Source organism: Cherax quadricarinatus, chromosome 56 (assembly GCF_038502225.1).
Source record: "Cherax quadricarinatus isolate ZL_2023a chromosome 56, ASM3850222v1, whole genome shotgun sequence".
Classification (NCBI taxonomy): Eukaryota; Metazoa; Arthropoda; class Malacostraca; order Decapoda; family Parastacidae; genus Cherax; species Cherax quadricarinatus.
The window spans coordinates 14,947,354-14,965,305 of NC_091347.1; the positions used below are offsets into that span (position 1 = coordinate 14,947,354).

Sequence of the window (17,952 nt, forward strand, 5' to 3'; positions counted from 1 at the left end):
ATAATAGTAATATTATTATTATTAGCAGTAGAAGTAATATTTTACTATTGTTATGTAAGTGTTACACCGAGGTTCGAGCCTCCATTTCTTGTGATGAGTGACCCACATGAGTTTAGCGCTTCAACGCTAGTTACCAAAATAAAACCTTTTTTTTTTATTATTTATTTTCGCATCAGTGATTTAAAACACATTTCTCAGAACCAGTTTCAAAAGCTGATTCCAAATATTTTCCCAGCATGTCGAGTTTTCAAATTCCGACTGTTTCATATATACACATATTTTTAATTTTAACAAGATAATGACTCTTATAATTGAATATAGCACTGCACAACAGGAGGCTTATTAATGTCCATAGGATGCACTCGCCCAGAAATAAAAATTACAAGAAATCTAAAAGAGTGATCGTATTAGTATCTATTGTAAACATTATCAGGATTGTCTTGGTAAAACATCCACTTTCATTGGCGTTTTTATTCCAGAAGCTTTGGTAGTGATTTTTTTTTATATCTTAAATATTGTGATTAAGGTGTTATCTCCACTTGTTGCTTCTCGAAGATTTTTGGGAAAGGAAGTCTAGAAGTGAATGTAATCAAAAATATATTTTTAATGACATTTAACATTTAACGCCCCATCCCATATTTAATTTGACAGTAAAATAAGGGAGATTATATTAACCTCCAATATATATTGAATTCACATTTTATTGTAGATATGTAGAGCACAACCTTATTTTAGTAATAAAAAATGTAAATAAAACATGTGAATTACTTATGTAATCTTAATAGGGGAAAAAATCATAAGTAGTTCAATGAGGCTTCTGGTTTAGCATTTAACTTGTGAGTAATCTGAAGCCAGATCAGGCTTTTTGAGCGACCGGAAGCTTAGTTTGGACGTGAGTAATCTGAAGCCAGATCAGGCTTTTTGAGCGACCAGAAGCTTAGTTTGGACGTGAGTAATCTGAAGCCAGATCAGGCTTTTTGAACGACCAGAAGCTTAGTTTGGACGTGAGTAATCTGAAGCCAGATCAGGCTTTTTGAGCGACCAGAAGCTTAGTTTGGACGTGAGCTTGGGCAGTTATGTCCTTGATTCATGATATATTCCATAATTTATCGACATGCAGTTTTAAAGTAGATCTGATGGAACATTCGTTTACCAAAGAATGGTACAAAGTGCTATTGTATCCCAGGGACCGTTCATGTTATCCCAGCTGAGGTTCCGTTCTCCTCATAGTGTTGCATACACTTGCTGTTGGACAACACTTCTTTAGAACGAAACACTTGTCATCACTGAGGAATCATTCTGCCAGCCAGTGACTTCTTCATTTCAATCCAGAAAAGAAGCCACTGGTTGGCGAAACGTTTCCTCAATGAAGATTCCCAAAAGTTGAAAAAGTGGCTCATTCTTCAACTTGTCGGCTTTCTAAACCATTTTCATCGCAACACTACTTTAGTTGTGTGAAAGAGGCGATTGGTTTGAACGAGTTTGAACGAGAGTTGGGCAAGAGCACAGTTTTAAAGCTTTTCTTTGAAGAATCGATGAAAAGACGCCGGTCAGATGCTGTGTTTCTGTGGTAAGTTCGTGAAAAGTCCATTGAAATTATGGCAATAGCAGAGTGGACCGTCTACTTATAAGAATATCGTCAAATTGATATTTCGTTTCCTGTGGTGACACACTAGAACGAAATTCTCAGACAAGCGTCAATGCCTGATTATCGATGCAAGAAGCTCTGCTTTCTCTTCAAGGAATGCTAGGTTTCTAAGGTCTTTCAACTTATCCTTCATTTCTCTTCAGATTTTTACTGAAGATCGGTAGAAGGTCCCTGATTTTAACAAATCGCACCTTCCTTGTCTCTGGAATTTAGTTCATCCTCTGGAAGAAACGGAATTGGCAACGTGTCATTCAGATTCGGAATGATCTTATGTTTGTCCTTCGCGGAGAAGAACCCAGTTATGCTCACACTTCAAAAGTTACAATGGGAATGATGGTCTCTCAGCTCCCTCAGTATCATGCGTACTGGAGAACGGCATCAAAGTCTTCCACGTAATGCATTCGAGCAGGTGGTACAGGTGGGTACGGGTGGGCTTTGAACCTATGGAAAGTGAGTCTTAAAACTCCATTGATTCAACCCCCACCCGTTCCGTGGTTTGTTTCCAATTGTATTATTACGACTTCGTGAATAAGAGTGATGCAGATTACATGTGGTTCCTACACCTTATCTTACTAACTTAGATGGCAGCCCAACTATTTCCAGTAAATTTGCTTAAGCTTCATCGTTATGGTTTGCCGTTGTGATTTATTTGTAAATGAGCCGTATACGTAACAGAAAGTGTCGGGGTTATTTTATACATGTTCGAGTCATGCTAATGGTTGCGATGATGTCAATAGGAGGAGTCACAGTAAATATTTTGTAACGCAAAAAAAAAAAAATATATATCAGACTCCTGTCCATTACGCTATTAAAACTAAACTTTATCATCGCTATTAAAACTACACCTTGATCATCACATTAATGAATTACAACACTCAATCTGATATTAACAAAGAGGCAGAGAAATTAAGCGGCTCTTTGGAGAATATATTCAGGACTTCTCTCGACGACAGAGGCACACTTAGCTTCGTTGCGTGCAGTCGTTCATCATTATGATGACATCTAGGACGCATAGCTTTGTTACGTGAAGTCATCCATCACGACGACTGTTGAAGGACACTTAGCTTTGTTATGTGAAGTCGTCTATCACGACGACACCTTGAGGGGCAGTTAGTTTTGCTGCGTGCCGTCGTCCATTGTCCCATCTGCACTCAGCTACCAGATAAAGAAGAGCGTCATTCTAATCACCGATTAAATGTTTATCCCTCAAAATACCCCCCCCCCCCCCGAAAAAAAAAAAATGAGTGTATCTTTTTGGTAGAATTAGAGAAATAAGCAAGTATGAAGGCTTATACCACACAAATCTAAATTATTAATTTCACAATAGATTGTTCAAATGACGTAGGTTTCTATATATCATCGATAAGTTGGGAATGAGGATATTAGTTTTGCTGCTGCTGCTGTCCCCGCCGCCGCCGCTGCTGCTGTCCCCGCCGCCGCCGCTGCTGCTGTCCCCGCCGCCGCCGCTGCTGCTGTCCCCGCCGCCGCCGCTGCTGCTGCGGCCGCTTCTGCCGCCGGTGCTACTGCTGCTGCTGCTGCTGTTGTTTTTTTGGGGAAGGGTTATGTTAAATATTTGGATTAGAAAGAAACAATCACGCAAGGGAACAAAACAAACACACACACACACACACACACACACACACACACACACCACACACAGGCGGGGACCAGGAGCTGAGAATCGATCCCTGCAACTACAAACTGGTGAGAGCAAATAGGTGAGTACACACACACACAAAACAGGCCAAGTGTCTAATGACAAGTTCCTTTGACAACTAGTAGCTCACACACACACACACACACACACACACACACACACACACACACACACACACACACACACACACACACACGCACGCACACACGCAAAACACAACACAATTCGAACCAACCAATTTAGACTGAACAATTTTTCCACCTTGCTAATACAAACACCATTTCATGGTGTGTGTTGGTGTGGGGGCGACACCTGCACGCATTCCTCGCCCTCCCGCACCACTGTAATTGTCGTAAATATTGTAACTACATCCCATTATCCTTTGCTAGTGCAAGTTGGATGTCAACAGAGAATGATTTACGTCCCAGCCTGACAAGTCACATGCCCTTCCAGCGATAAATTACACGGGTTTCTCTCTTGTTAATGCATTATATATATATAAATATATTTGTCCCCGCCGCCAGTTTTTAAAAATTCGTGGGTCGAGAAAAGTTGGTGATAAACTCTCGTTTCAGAGTAAAGTTCCAGTTTGTTTTGACAGGACTGTAGAGATATACGAGGATGTGTTTCCCGTCGCCTCACATTGAGTCTTGTCAAAAGTGAATCGTAGCAACAGTTCATGATTTGGCAGACACAAAATGAGTTGTCAATCGCAACTTGTCCCTGGATGGAATGGTGGCGCCCTTCCCTCGACCAGTGAGTCGGCAGGCAACCAAGTTTCTCTCAAATCACATTATCCATTAACGATACATACAGTCAAATGTTGTTTAGTATATTGCGGGCTCTATCCTGAGCCCCCTCAGAATTTGAGAGATATACGTCGCATCTGCATCATAATCATAAAGACGGTTGAAATGAAACCTTACTGACCAAACCAGGTAAAGGAAATTCCCAGCCTGATGCTTCAAATTACATTTTAATCAACATATTCCTCCACCTGAATTATGTGGTGACGATATTTTGTGCCATTTCTCTGCATTCTGAGCTAGGTATCAATATATACATATACACATTATATATATATATATATATATATATATATATATATATATATATATATATATATATATATTATCAACGCACTGGACGTATCCCACCGAGGTAGGGTGACCTAAAAAGAAAAACTTAAGTTTTTCCTTTTATATTTAGTTGTTTATACAGGAGAAGGGGTTACTAGCCCCTTGCTCCCGGCATTTTAGTGGTCTTTTACGACATGCATGGCTTACACTGGAATGATTCTTTTCCGCTTCCGCATGGAGATGAAAGGAAATAATGAACAACAAGAACTATTAAGAAAATAGAAAACTCAGATCGATTTTTATACATGCACGTGTATATGTATGAATAGTGTGACCTAAATGTGAGTAGGAACAAGATGTTTCTGTTATCTTGTGTGTTTGAGACAAAAAAAAGTAATTCTACCACTGTGTAAAACAATTGCAGGTTTCCGTTTCATACTCATTAGGTATTACGGTAGTACCTCCCTGGGTGGTTGCTGTCTACCAAACTCTTACTTGCACGGTTGAGAAGTGTGTGTGTGTGTACTCACCTAGTTGAGGTTGCGGGGGTCGAGTCCGAGCTCCTGGCCTCGCCTCTTCACTGATCTTCACTGTGTGTGTGTGTGTGTGTGTGTGTGTGTAATATTGAATGAAGGGGTAAACCAGCTGGGATAGAAGGGATCAAAACAATTGTTAACAGTAGGTGGGAACATAATTTTGGAGTGGTTGGTGCATTTGTTCAGTATATGGATGAAGGGAAAAGGGTACCTAGGGATTGGAAGAATGTGTTTTTAATTTGCACAAGTGAAAAGAGGATAAAAGGAGCGTGAGAATTATGGAGGAATAAGAATGTTCAGTATAGTGGACAAAGTGTATGGTAGAATTATTAATGAAACAATTAAGGGAAAGAGAGAAAATAGGACTTCTGAGGAAAATCGAGGTTTCAGGAAGTGTAGGGGTTGTGTAGACAAAGTGTTTACATTGAAACGTCAAAGTGATTAGTACTTAAAGTTACGGAACTTTCTGTTTCATTTATGGATTTAGAAATGCCATAAGATAGTGTGGGTAAGACAGCAATGCGGCAGATGATGCAAACGTTTAGAGTCGTTGGTAGGTTACTAAAACAAGTCAAAAAAGTTTTTGTGGATAGGCTCAGGTTAGGGTAAGTAGGAGAGAGAGGGATATTATTTTCCAGTAAAAGTAGGCTTTACGTAGGGATTTGTGATACCATAATGATTGTTTAATTTGGTTACAGATGGGGTTGTAAAAATTGTGTATGCTAGGGTGTTGGAAATAGGGGGGGGGGGAATTATAAGATAAAGAATTTGATGCAAAGAGGGAGTTATCACAGTTGTTTTTTGCCAATGACACGACACTAATGTGTTGTTTTGAAGAGAAGTTGCAGACGTTGGTGGAGGAATTTGGGATGGTATGGGAAAGCAGAAGAGCAAGGTGATAAGAGTGAAAATCAAATCTAGGCAATGAAAGACTGGATATCAAACTGATGTGATGGAATCTGGAGAAAGTAAATGTGTTCAGATATTTAGAAGGGAACTTGTCGATGGATGTGTTTAAGAAAGTTGAGTTAAACCAAAGAAGAGTTGAACCATAAAATTGAGCAAGTCTATTCCAATCTCCCTTTCTTTTTCTCAGTATTGTACCTTTCATATTCCAGCATATTTCACTACTCCTTTCCATGCTGGATGCTAGGAATAGGTAGTGGCAAGGTTTGATGGGTTTGCCATAAACACACCGCATAAAGAATAGCTTACTCATGTAAGTCATCACTGTAAAGGTTTTTAATACATAAAATGCATAGACAATAAAGATTTTCTTTTATTTTTATGATATTTGTGACCGGAGAAGAGTGAACTTTATTCCCAGGAAGGTGTGTCACTTTCCCCCCCAGGGTGCTCACCTGACCAAGAACCAAGCATAATTTTTCTGTGACAAAAATTATGGAACATTTCTCGTTTCCTTGAAATTTGTTGTGACTTATTGCCTATGAATTGGAACTATTTATGGGTTTGCTTTCTGGAATGAGACGAATAGACTTTGAATTGTTTTGATTGCATTTTAATGGTGATTTATACAAATGACAGCAAATTGGTCACGGAAGCAGCAAATTGGTAATTAGAGTAGTAAATTGTTACGACAGCCGCAAATTGGCGATACTGTCGCAACTTGTGCTTATAGTGCAGAATAACCAAACTATAATTCATTTTACATTGTTAAAAGAAGTGTCCTAACAGCATCTTTCGTTTTCTTCAGTTTTTTCTGTACGAGTTTTGAACCACTGTTTACGGCCACCTGCAGTATCTGAGCCGTAGGCACCCGACTACAGGACAACAATCATCTGACCCTCAGCCATAAGGCTAGGATTCCTGGCCCTAGCCATGAGGCTAGGATCATCGGGCCCCAGCCACAGAGCTAGGATCACAAGGGGCATAACTAAAATTTTAGGATCATTGGGCCCCGTCCATAAGGCTAGTATTACCTGGTCCCTACCATAGGGGTTAGGATCACCGAATCACTGGCACCACAGCCATAGGACCGTGGAACCTTACTGTCAGTGCCACACTTGTTTAATATTACTACTACTACTACTACTAGTAGTAGTAGTAGTAGTAGTACTGCTAATAATAATATGTAGAAATAGATTATATTTATTTACATGTAATAGGTATACAAACCTAGCTGACATCAGTAACATACTATATAGAAAGCCCCTTGTTATGCAGAGCATTTCGGGCAGTTTAGGTTAATTTTGTTTCCAGGATACGACCCACACCAGTCGGCTAACACCCAGGTACCTATTTACGGCTAGGTGAACAGGAACAGCAGGTGTCTTAAGGAAACATGCCTGAATGTTTCCACCCATACCGGGGATCGAATCACGAACCTCAGTGAATGAGCTGAGAGCGCTACCAAAGGAACTACGGGACACCCTAAAGGTTAGAATTAAAGACCTCTGCCCCCTGTGAGAGTCGAACTTACGACCCCAGGTTTACAAGACCAGTGAATGTGTCGTGATCTCTCCAAACCCAGTGTCAGGACGCCATTTTCAAACGAAGAATAACCGCGCACCCACTTTCCCTGAGTTAAGAACTGCTGTTCAAACCCGTCATAGGAACAGCAGCAGAAACCTTCAAGTCGATGAGATGTTGGGTAGATATCATCATCGTCCAGATGATGATATCTACCTAGTGGCTATCTAGTGGCTTGAACATTCTACAGGTTACTGTGAGAGTGGGTTAAATCGGAGGGAAAGCAAGTGTTTTTTATGACTTTATGTGGTGTTGGAATGTAAGGCAACATTTATGGAGGGATTCAGGAGTGCTAGGTAGCTAGATATGACTGAAGGGGTGAGGTGTTGCGAGTTTCTAGCGACGCAGCGATTGAATGAATGATGATGGTGTTTCTTTCTTTTCGGGTCACCTATCCCGATACGAGACAGGAGGTATGTTAGAAATAGGTACATACTTTCGCGCTCTGACACACACACACACAGACACACACACACACACATACACACACACATACACACACATACACACACATACACACACACACACACACACACACACACACACACACACATACACACAACACACACACACGCACACACTTACACACACACACATACACACACACACACACACACACACACACACATACACACACACACACATACACACACACACACACACACACACACACACACACACACACACACACACACACACACACACACACACACACACACACACACACACACACATACACACACACACACACACACACACACACACACACACACACACACACACACAGTACATATTGCCAGGTTCACAGAAGTCAGAGTGGTAGTTCAACATCCTTACTTGCTTTAATTACCAAGACGCAAAATCCCGTAAAAAGTGGTAGGGCGAGTACGTTAGTCGCAGCATGATTCCAGTAAAGTTTAATAGCAGCGTTGATGATGGTGATGAATAGCGCAAAGGAAACTACATTTTTATAAATCATAAAAAAGGACGTAGTTGGGGTGGGGGAAGGAACTTTTTAATTCCTTTTGAGATATAACTATCCCAATTTTTGTTTATTAAACGAATTAATGCATAATACAATCATTCTCATTACGCCCCTCAACTACCATCCCCACATTCCTCTTATACATATATATATATATATATATATATATATTATATATGTATATATATATATGTATATATATATATATGTATATATATATATGTATATATATATATATGTATATATATATATGTATATATATATATATGTATATATATATATATATATATGTATATATATATGTATATATATATGTATATATATATGTATATATATATATATGTATATATATATATATGTATATATATATATATGTATATATATATGTATATATATATATATGTATATATATATATATATGTATATATATATGTATATATATATATATGTATATATATATATATGTATATATATATATATATATATATATATATATATGTATATATATATATATATATTTATATATATATATATATATATATATATATAACGCGAACTTCTCAAACTTAGGAGTGTAAATTTTTTAAGTAATTTACTACATTTTCTTGATATAAAGTACTTGAGTAGTGTGAATTGTGTACTCAGCTAATTGTGGTTGCAGGGGTCGAGACTCAGCTCCTGGCCCCACCTCTTCACTGATCGCTACTAGGTCCTCTCTCTCTCTCTCTCTCTCTCTCTCTCTCTCTCTCTCTCTCTCTCTCTGCTTCCTGAGCTTTGTCATACCTCGTCTTAAAGCTATGTATGGTTCCTTGCTAGGCTATTCCACTTCCTGGCGACTCTGTGACTGAAGAAGTACTTCCTAACATCCCTGTGACTCGTCTGAGTCTTTAGCTTTCAATTGTGACCCCTTGTTTCTATGTCCCATCTCTGGAACATTCTGTCTTTGTCCACCTTGTCTATTCCGCGCAGTATTTTATATGTCGTTATCATATCTCCCCTGACCCTCCTGTCCTCCAGTGTCGTCAGGCCGATTTCCCTCAACCTTTCTTCGTAGGGCAATTCCCCGTAGCTCTGGGACTAGTCTTGTTGCAAACCTTTGCACTTTCTCTAATTTCTTGACGTGCTTGACCAGGTGTGGATTCCAAACTGGTGCTGCATACTCCAGTATGGGCCTGACGTAAATGGTATACAGAGTCTTGAACGAATCCTTACTGAGGTATCGGAACGCTATCCGTAGGTTTGCCAGGCGCCCGTATGCTGCTGCAGTTATCTGATTGATGTGCGCCTCAGGAGATATGCTCGGTGTTATACTCACCCCCAGATCTTTTTCCTTGAGTGAGGTTTGCAGACTTTGGCCATCTAAACTATATTGTGTCTGCGGTCTTCTTTGCCCTTCCCCAATCTTCATGACTTTGCATTTGGCAGGGTTAAACTCAAGGAGCCAGTTGCTAGACCAGGCTTGTAGCCTGTCCAGGTCTCTTTGTAGTCCTGCCTGATCCTCATCCGATTTGATTCTTCTCATTAACTTCACATCATCTGCAAACAAGGACACTTCTGAGTCTATCCCTTCCGTTATGTCGTTCACATATACCAAGAACAGCATAGGTCCTAGGACTGACCCCTGTGGAACCCCGCTTGTCACAGGCGCTCACTCTGACACCTCGTCACGTACCATGACTCGTTGTTGCCTCCCTGTCAGGTATTCTCTGACCCATTCCTGTTATGTATGCCTGATCCTCTAGCTTTTGCAGTAACCTCTTGTGAGGAACTGTGTCGAAGGTCTTCTTGCGGTCCAAAAAAATGCAGTCGATCCACCCCTCTCTCTCTTGTCTTACTTCTGTCACCTTGTCATAAAACTCTAGTAGGTTTGTGACACAGGATTTTTCTTCCCTGAAACCGTGCTGGTTGTCAATTATACACTTGTTTCTTTCCAGGTGCTCCACCACTCTCCTCTTGATGATCTTCTCCATGACCTTGCATACTATACACGTTAGTGATACAGGTCTGTAGTTTAGTGCCTCATGTCTGTCTCCCTTTTTAAAAATTGGGACTACATTTGCCATCTTCCATACCTCAAGGAGTTGCCCAATTTCAATTGATGTGTTGAAGATCTTTGTTAATGGCACACACAGTATCTCTGCTCCCTCTTTAAGGACCCACGGAGAGAGGGTGTCTGGTCCCACCGCCTTTGAGGTGTCAAGTTCGCATAGCAGCTTCTTCACCTCCTCCTTGGTTATATGTACCTCATCCAGCACTTGCTGGTGTACCCCCCTGTTCTGATTTCCTGGAGTCCTACTTGTTTCCACTGTAAATACTTCTTTAAATCTCGTGTTGAGCTCCTGACATACCTCTCGGTCGTTTCTTGTGAACTCCCCATCACCCTTCCTCAGTCTGATTACCTGGTCCTTGACTGTTGTTTTCCTCCTGATGTGGCTGTACAACAGCTTCGGGTCAGACTTGACTTTCGATGCTATGCCATTTTCATATTGTCGCTGAGCCTCCCTTCTTATCTGTGCATATTCGTTTCTGGCTCTTCGGCTAATCTCTTTATTTTCCTGAGTTCTCTGTCTTCTGTACCTTTTCCATTCTCTAGTACACCTAGTGTTTGTGTGTGTTTGATAACCTTCGTCCTCACGATTCACGTTTGTTGTCACACCCCTTCTCCCCCCCCACACACATATATGTCGTGCCAAATAAGTGAAACTTGCGATTTTGTACAAAATCATTAATTTTTATATTAACATAAATGACCAAATATATATTTAAATGTATAAGAGAAAATTTTAGAAAGGACTTAATTTTAAATGAGTTCTCGCTAATTGGCTAGTTTTACCTATTCGGCACGACATATATGAGGAAACACTTAGACATATTTAGAAAACGTTTCGGATCTGAGATCTCCGTCACATCTAAGATACTAAGGTCAGGAATATCAGTGTACTTCATAGAGGCATGAAGGTGAAGTGAGAAAGGAAATGCGAGGTTTTGAGATGGCGTTAGGTGGACCCTGAGGTCACATATTGATGTGGTTCGCAGGTGCTGTCCCGGCCCAGGTCTTGTCCAATTGGTGACCCTGCATGAGGTCACATGGTTTCTGTGTTCTGAAGAAGGTAGAGCGTAACCTAGTTGAGTATAGTATATGCTAGTCTTTGTGAAAATGTTTTATCTTCCAGTATTTTGTTCCATGGTATCAGTGGCGATAATCTGTGAGGCTTCCCAGCACCTTCGACGTGTCAGCTCTGATGCCAGAAAGACGAGCTCTCATAAAAATCAAGTTTCTGTGGAGGACACGAGCGTTCTTGAACTGGTCTCTGTTGTAGGAGCTTTGGCGTTCACTCAGGAAGACAAAAGACCTCTGCCTGTATCCTATTTCTATTTCTGTTTTTTGGGATAGTGTCCACATGACGTGGTAGTACTAGGTAGTTTGGCCATTGATGGATTGTGTGTTCATGGTAGACTGATGTTGCTTCTTGCAAGCACCTGGCTGGTACCTCTGGTAATCTCTCCACACAAAAGCACCAAAAACTGTTAGGAAAAATAAAATAAAACCGCAATGGAGTTAGAAACCAAGATCTTATCATGCATTTATTAATAGGTGTACTGAGCAGCGTCTAGTTCTCCGAATACCACTAGCCGTATTTTGTCATTTTTCAGGTGACAAAATGAGGATATAAAATATGACTTTATAGCCGATAAACAGGTGTGGGATATGTCTGTCTCTGTGTTTGTTAAGCAAACTTAATAAAACTCAACTCCTGTATTATAAATTCTCCTCGGAAGAAAAATACGACTGCATCATGGAAGGTGCCTAATAAAGGCTGTAAAAAATGTGTTCATATGTATTTTGTTTAGTCATTTAAAATGAAATATGATACGAGTGTATTAGAATAAGTGTATCACACGTACACAACTTATGTACGTAAAATAGTTACATACCTACACACACATATATATGCGTGTGTGTGTTTAACAATTTCCAAACAGGAGACAATTATTTACAAACATTGTCTCTACTTCCACAGCAGGATTCGAACCTGCAAACTCTTTATCAGAGTCCACAGTACTTCACCACGGAGCCAGACCTCAGGTAAGTACGGACCCATACTTAGCTGGGGTCTGGCTGCGTGGTACAGTTGCTAATGTTTACATCCTTCAATAAGGAATGAGACTGAATCGTAACTTGTAATATATGGAAGAAGTCAGACTGTAAATATTTATCTACTTAATGGGGAAAATAAAGCAAAAAAAAAAAAGTGCTCTAACAACATTAGTTCAACTTGAGTGAGAGTTTATATAACTATGTATCCTGTACACATGTCCACGCATACGTGCTCACCCACATGTAGAGATACACATTTGCATGCAAATGAGAATAGACACATTAAAATAGATATGACTACATAAAATATTCAGAGGTATAAAACAAGCGCCCATGCTTACGTAAAGACACACATACATGCGTGTATGTGTGTGTGTGTCCACACACACACACACACACACACACACATGAATAAGACGAGTACTGCAAAAGCAAAAGCAACGAATTTCATTCTGCTAAACAGTGATCCTGGTGTAAACATATCCACTACCAACTCTCACACTCCAGCAGGCAAGAACACTGCTGTTTTGTGGTAGCTCAGAGGTACATTTACCTCGAAATTAATGGCAGAGTTTGTAATAGTGAAGTATAACCCTGGGACCAGCACCAACATTAAACAGTCTTATTAATGAACGAGTCGCAATATTTGGTTATACACTTTGTTATTTCTGACAGCTATATCTACTTCGTATTATTGAGTGTATATATATATATATTATATATATATATATATATATATATATATATATATATATATATATATATATATATATATATATATATATATATATATATATATATATATATATATATATATATTGCTATTTTTTTTAGGTCAGTTTATTTCTAAACCTTTTCGTATGAACTTAAGGTACGGAGGTTCGAGTCTTCTTCCTTCTTTTACGTTCAATGTCTCACACAGGTTCGGTGCTTCCCCGTTAATGTGGAGAGAGAGGGAAGCCTCGTAGGAGAACTACTACCTGAAGAGGGGTTTCCTCGGTACAAGCACCGTACACAGTTTGAAGAGAAGGTATGGCTAAGCCTCGGAGAGCAGGAATCAGCAGATCTTTTCGAAGAATTTTAGAGGCTGGATTACAAGCTATGATTCGGCCCTATGTACCCTAGGTGAGTACAACTAAATGTTACTGGGAGAGTACAACTGAGCACTACTAGGCGGGTACAACTAGCTCAATACAACTAGGAGCACAACTAGCCAAGTACTTGAAGATAAGTACTTGGTTAAGTACAAGTATGTGAGCATAACTAGGTGAACACAACCAGGCGAGTACGAAAACGTAAGGAGACTAAATGAGTACAACTAGGCACTGATGACACACACAGAGGGGCCAAGTGTCAATCGACAAGTGGCTTTGACAACTGGTAACGAAAACACACACACACACACACACACACACACACACACACACACACACACACACACACACACACACACACACACACACACACACACACACACACACACACACACACACACACACCGCCTTGTCATCAACTGTTCCCTTGTACGGTTGCTCACTCACCACCCTCATCAATCCTCCACTATCTTCTGCCAGCCTCGTTAATCACTCCACGAGCGGTCTATCCACCTCGTTGCTTCCTTGTTATCAAGACTGCTTCTTCCTCGTTATGAAGACCGCTGCGCGCGCGCGCGCGCGCGCACACACACACACACACACACACACACACACACACACACACACACACACACACACACACACACACACACACACACACACACACACACACACACACACACACACTCACTCACTATTACATATACTTCCTGCTTCCCTTTATCCTTCTTTGGGATTATGCTATGCAGTGCTGTGTATTTTCGTGTATGCAATTCAACAAGTTTCGTGAATCCATTGAGATTCTATGTGCAAACTTTGTCTTGTTCTCGAGTTTTGGATTTTGACTTTTTGAGTACTGTGTCACGGACATAATATTGTTTTGAGTACTGTGTCACGGGCATAATATTGTTTTGAGTGCTGTGTCACGGGCATAATATTGTTTTGAGTGCTGTGTCACAGACATATTGTTTTGAGTGCTATGTCACAGACATAATATTGTCTGGCTTCTTGCCTCTTGCTCAGACATCGTCTTGGCCACTATATAACAACATGGCTTCATTCTTCCTTCTAGCTCGGTATTTGTCTTGGCTGCCATGTCACATCAACACTGCTAGTCTTCTCCCGTCGTTACCCTCACAGTGCTTGTCTTGGCGCTTGTATAGCATCAACATAAATTGTCTTGTTGATCTGGTCATTCTAAGTTTTTCGTTTTTTTCCAGATGTCGAAGAAACAAGAAATAGTGCGTAGTTCTTTATCATGGTTTGGCTCAAAGAGAGCTTCATTAATTTATGCAAAGCTCTACTTGAGCGACGTGACTGTATAATCAAACTCTTCTTGAGGGACCCCCTAAGGGAGGTTCCTTGACGCTGACGAGAGGCTCTTGATACAGGGAATTGGATCTGTGCTCCGGTTCCCTGAATTCAGCCTGAATGCCTTCCATCCCACCCACCATAGGCGCTGCATAACCCGTACGAGTTTGGCACTCCCCCTTGATGATGATGATAATAATCTTGAGTGATACGTTATTGGAATAAAGATTAATAATGTTTCAAGCATCTTTCTCATCTTCCTCTCTGATCGCTCCTTCAACCACCCTTCATCTCATTAAAATAATGTTATACAATAATGTTATACAATACCGGAGTCACCCCTCACCATTATACATTACCATACGTTTCTTAACGTTTAACTGCACTATACATTTTTCACTGTTATTTAAACTTACGTTGGGAAGCAAGAACCATACGGTTGATATCATGGGTTTGTTAGCCTTCATTTCTTTTCGAATTCCGTTGATGACGGGGCAATTGCCGTCTCATCATACAAGTGTCAAATTCTTTTTGCTGGATATTTCGCGGAGGTTGACCTTGATAGTGCGATACGAAGATCGTTATTGGAGCGACGTCAGTTATACTGAACCAATCAACTCATCAGTGTAATTACACCGCCGTAAGCACAGTTCGCTAATCATCTTAGTGAGTAGAGCTGAACAGGAAGGGACCCAGCACCCCTTTTCTATACTCCAGTAGGTCTTGTAAAACACAAAGCAACTGATCTGTATATTACGGCTGGATTTCTAAAAGTTTGAAATATAATAAAATGATTTTATTACAGTCACAGACCGGGCCGCGGGGGCGTTGACCCCCGAAACTCTCTCCAGGTAAACTCTCCAGGTAAACTGTAAATTGCCTTCAGGTAAGTTTAAGATTTGATAGACATAATGTAGAAATAAATATTATTATTTTTATAAGTTCGTGTACAAGGTATACATGCTTAGCTGACATCAATGACATACTACTATATAGAAAGCCGCTTGTTATGTAGAGCATTTCCGCCAAATTAGGTCAATTTTGTTCCAGGATGCGACCCATACCAGTCGATTAACACCCAGGTACCCATTTTACGTATGGGTGAACAGGGACAGCAGGAGTCTAATGGAGACACGTCCTGAAGTTCCCAGCCGTACCGGGGGATCGACCCCCGGACCTCAGTGAGTGAGTTGCGTGCACTAGCGATTGAGCTAAGCTGCAACAGTACAATTGATCAGTTATAAAACACTGTTGATTTAATTAATTATTTTATATTCCATCTCCCGCTTTATAATAAAATATTAAAATATTAAAATAAAGTGTTGGGCGGATTTGTCCTATAAATTTTGAATGCTACATATTTTATACACTAACCAGCCAAAATGAGATGACTACTTTATATCAATATAAATTTAACTTAAAATACGCATTTATATAAATAATGCGTGAAAACTAGCAGTGAATAAGCATGTTAAAATGTTTATTATAGGAATGAATGACAGACTAATTTTTTCACATGTAAATTCATATTTAGTAACTCCAAACCTTGTTCTATTAAATGATTCCAGTGGTACTTCGCGGCTGCGGTGATCTACGATAGTTCTTGTAAATTTTTTCCAATTGTTTCACTGATAACGGATAGATTTCCGATCAACCCATCTTCAGAATCTTAAGTTAGAGTTTTTACTTGTATAAGTAGTAGTTTCAAGATATATGGGTTATACTTCGTTTGCCTAACCCTTGGGCACGACCTACTTCCACAATGAACAAATGTGACACCACCTATGACTGCTGCACCTCTCCTGCCTACGGTATATAAGCGACCTCTCGGCACAAATGCTGTATTCTATTCAAGATTGATGGACTGACCATATCGACTCTAGGTTGAGGGACTGATTACCTCATTCTCCTCCTGTTCTTCACGTTTCTCCTTTGTATGGACTGATGAAGCCACTGTGTGGCGAAACGTTTCCTCAATAAAGATACCCAAGAGTTGCACATGTGTCTAATTTACCAACATATATGGGTTAGTAAAGAAATATCAAACTGGCGTCGTATCTTGACATAAATATCGTACGTATTTATTGCTTCTTAAGTGCTATTTTCAGCACGTGTACTTATTTATTCTTAGTGCTTTCTACCGCTTAAGAGCTGGCTGTGCTTTCTCCCGCATATTCACTGGCTGTACTTTCTACCGCATATTCACTGGCTGTGCTTTCTCCCGCTTATTCACTGTGCTATCTTCCGCTTATTCACTGTGCTATCTTCCGCTTATTCACTGTGTTATCTTCCGCTTATTCACTGTGCTATCTTCCGCTTACTCACTGTGCTATCTCCCGCTTATTCACTGTGCTATCTTCCGCTTATTCACTGTGCTATCTTCCGCTTATTCACTGTGCTATCTTCCGCTTATTCACTGTGCTATCTCCCGCTTATTCACTGTGCTATCTTCCGCTTATTCACTGTGCTATCTTCCGCTTATTCACTGTGCTATCTCCCGCTTATTCACTGTGCTTTCTCCCGCATATTCACTGGCTGTGATTTCTTCCCAAAATGCTTAGCATTAATTAATTTGAGCAACCTAACCTAACTTAATTTAACTTAACTTAATCTAACCTAACTTAACCTAACCTAACCTAACCTAACCTAACCTAACCTAACCTAACCTAACTTAACTTAATCTAACCTAACCTAACTTGTCTTACCTAAATTAAGTTTGTAGGGACATGGAAACAATAATATAAAAGATAACGGGCTATATTATATTCAAGTAGTCGTGCGAGTTAGGTGGGTTTAAAGCCTGTCGACTACACCAGGTCATTGAGGCTGCATGTAACCTGTTCACTGCCAGAAAAGAGTACTTAATCCCCGAAATAGGGACTAATGTAAACTTTCAGCATGTATACACTGAGATATTTGTAGATGAATGGTTCAGAGAACCGACATGTTGATCAATTAGACATATGTGCAACTCTTGGGTACCTTTATTGAGGAAACGTTTCGCCACACAGTGGCTTCATCAGTCCATACGTAGGAGAAACTTGAAGAACAGG

At 40.1% G+C, this 17,952-nt stretch overlaps 1 long non-coding RNA gene across 2 annotated transcripts in view; it reads left to right on the forward strand.

Annotated features, from left to right (window-relative positions):
- The window catches only part of LOC138854372 (uncharacterized), a 704,854-nt gene that overhangs the window by 591,782 nt on the left and 95,120 nt on the right, over positions 1-17,952 (forward strand). For both annotated transcript variants that reach the window (XR_011393560.1, XR_011393559.1), the window contains one exon: positions 13,417-13,619. This is a non-coding gene — a long non-coding RNA (uncharacterized lncRNA). The remainder of the gene's footprint in view (positions 1-13,416; positions 13,620-17,952) is intronic.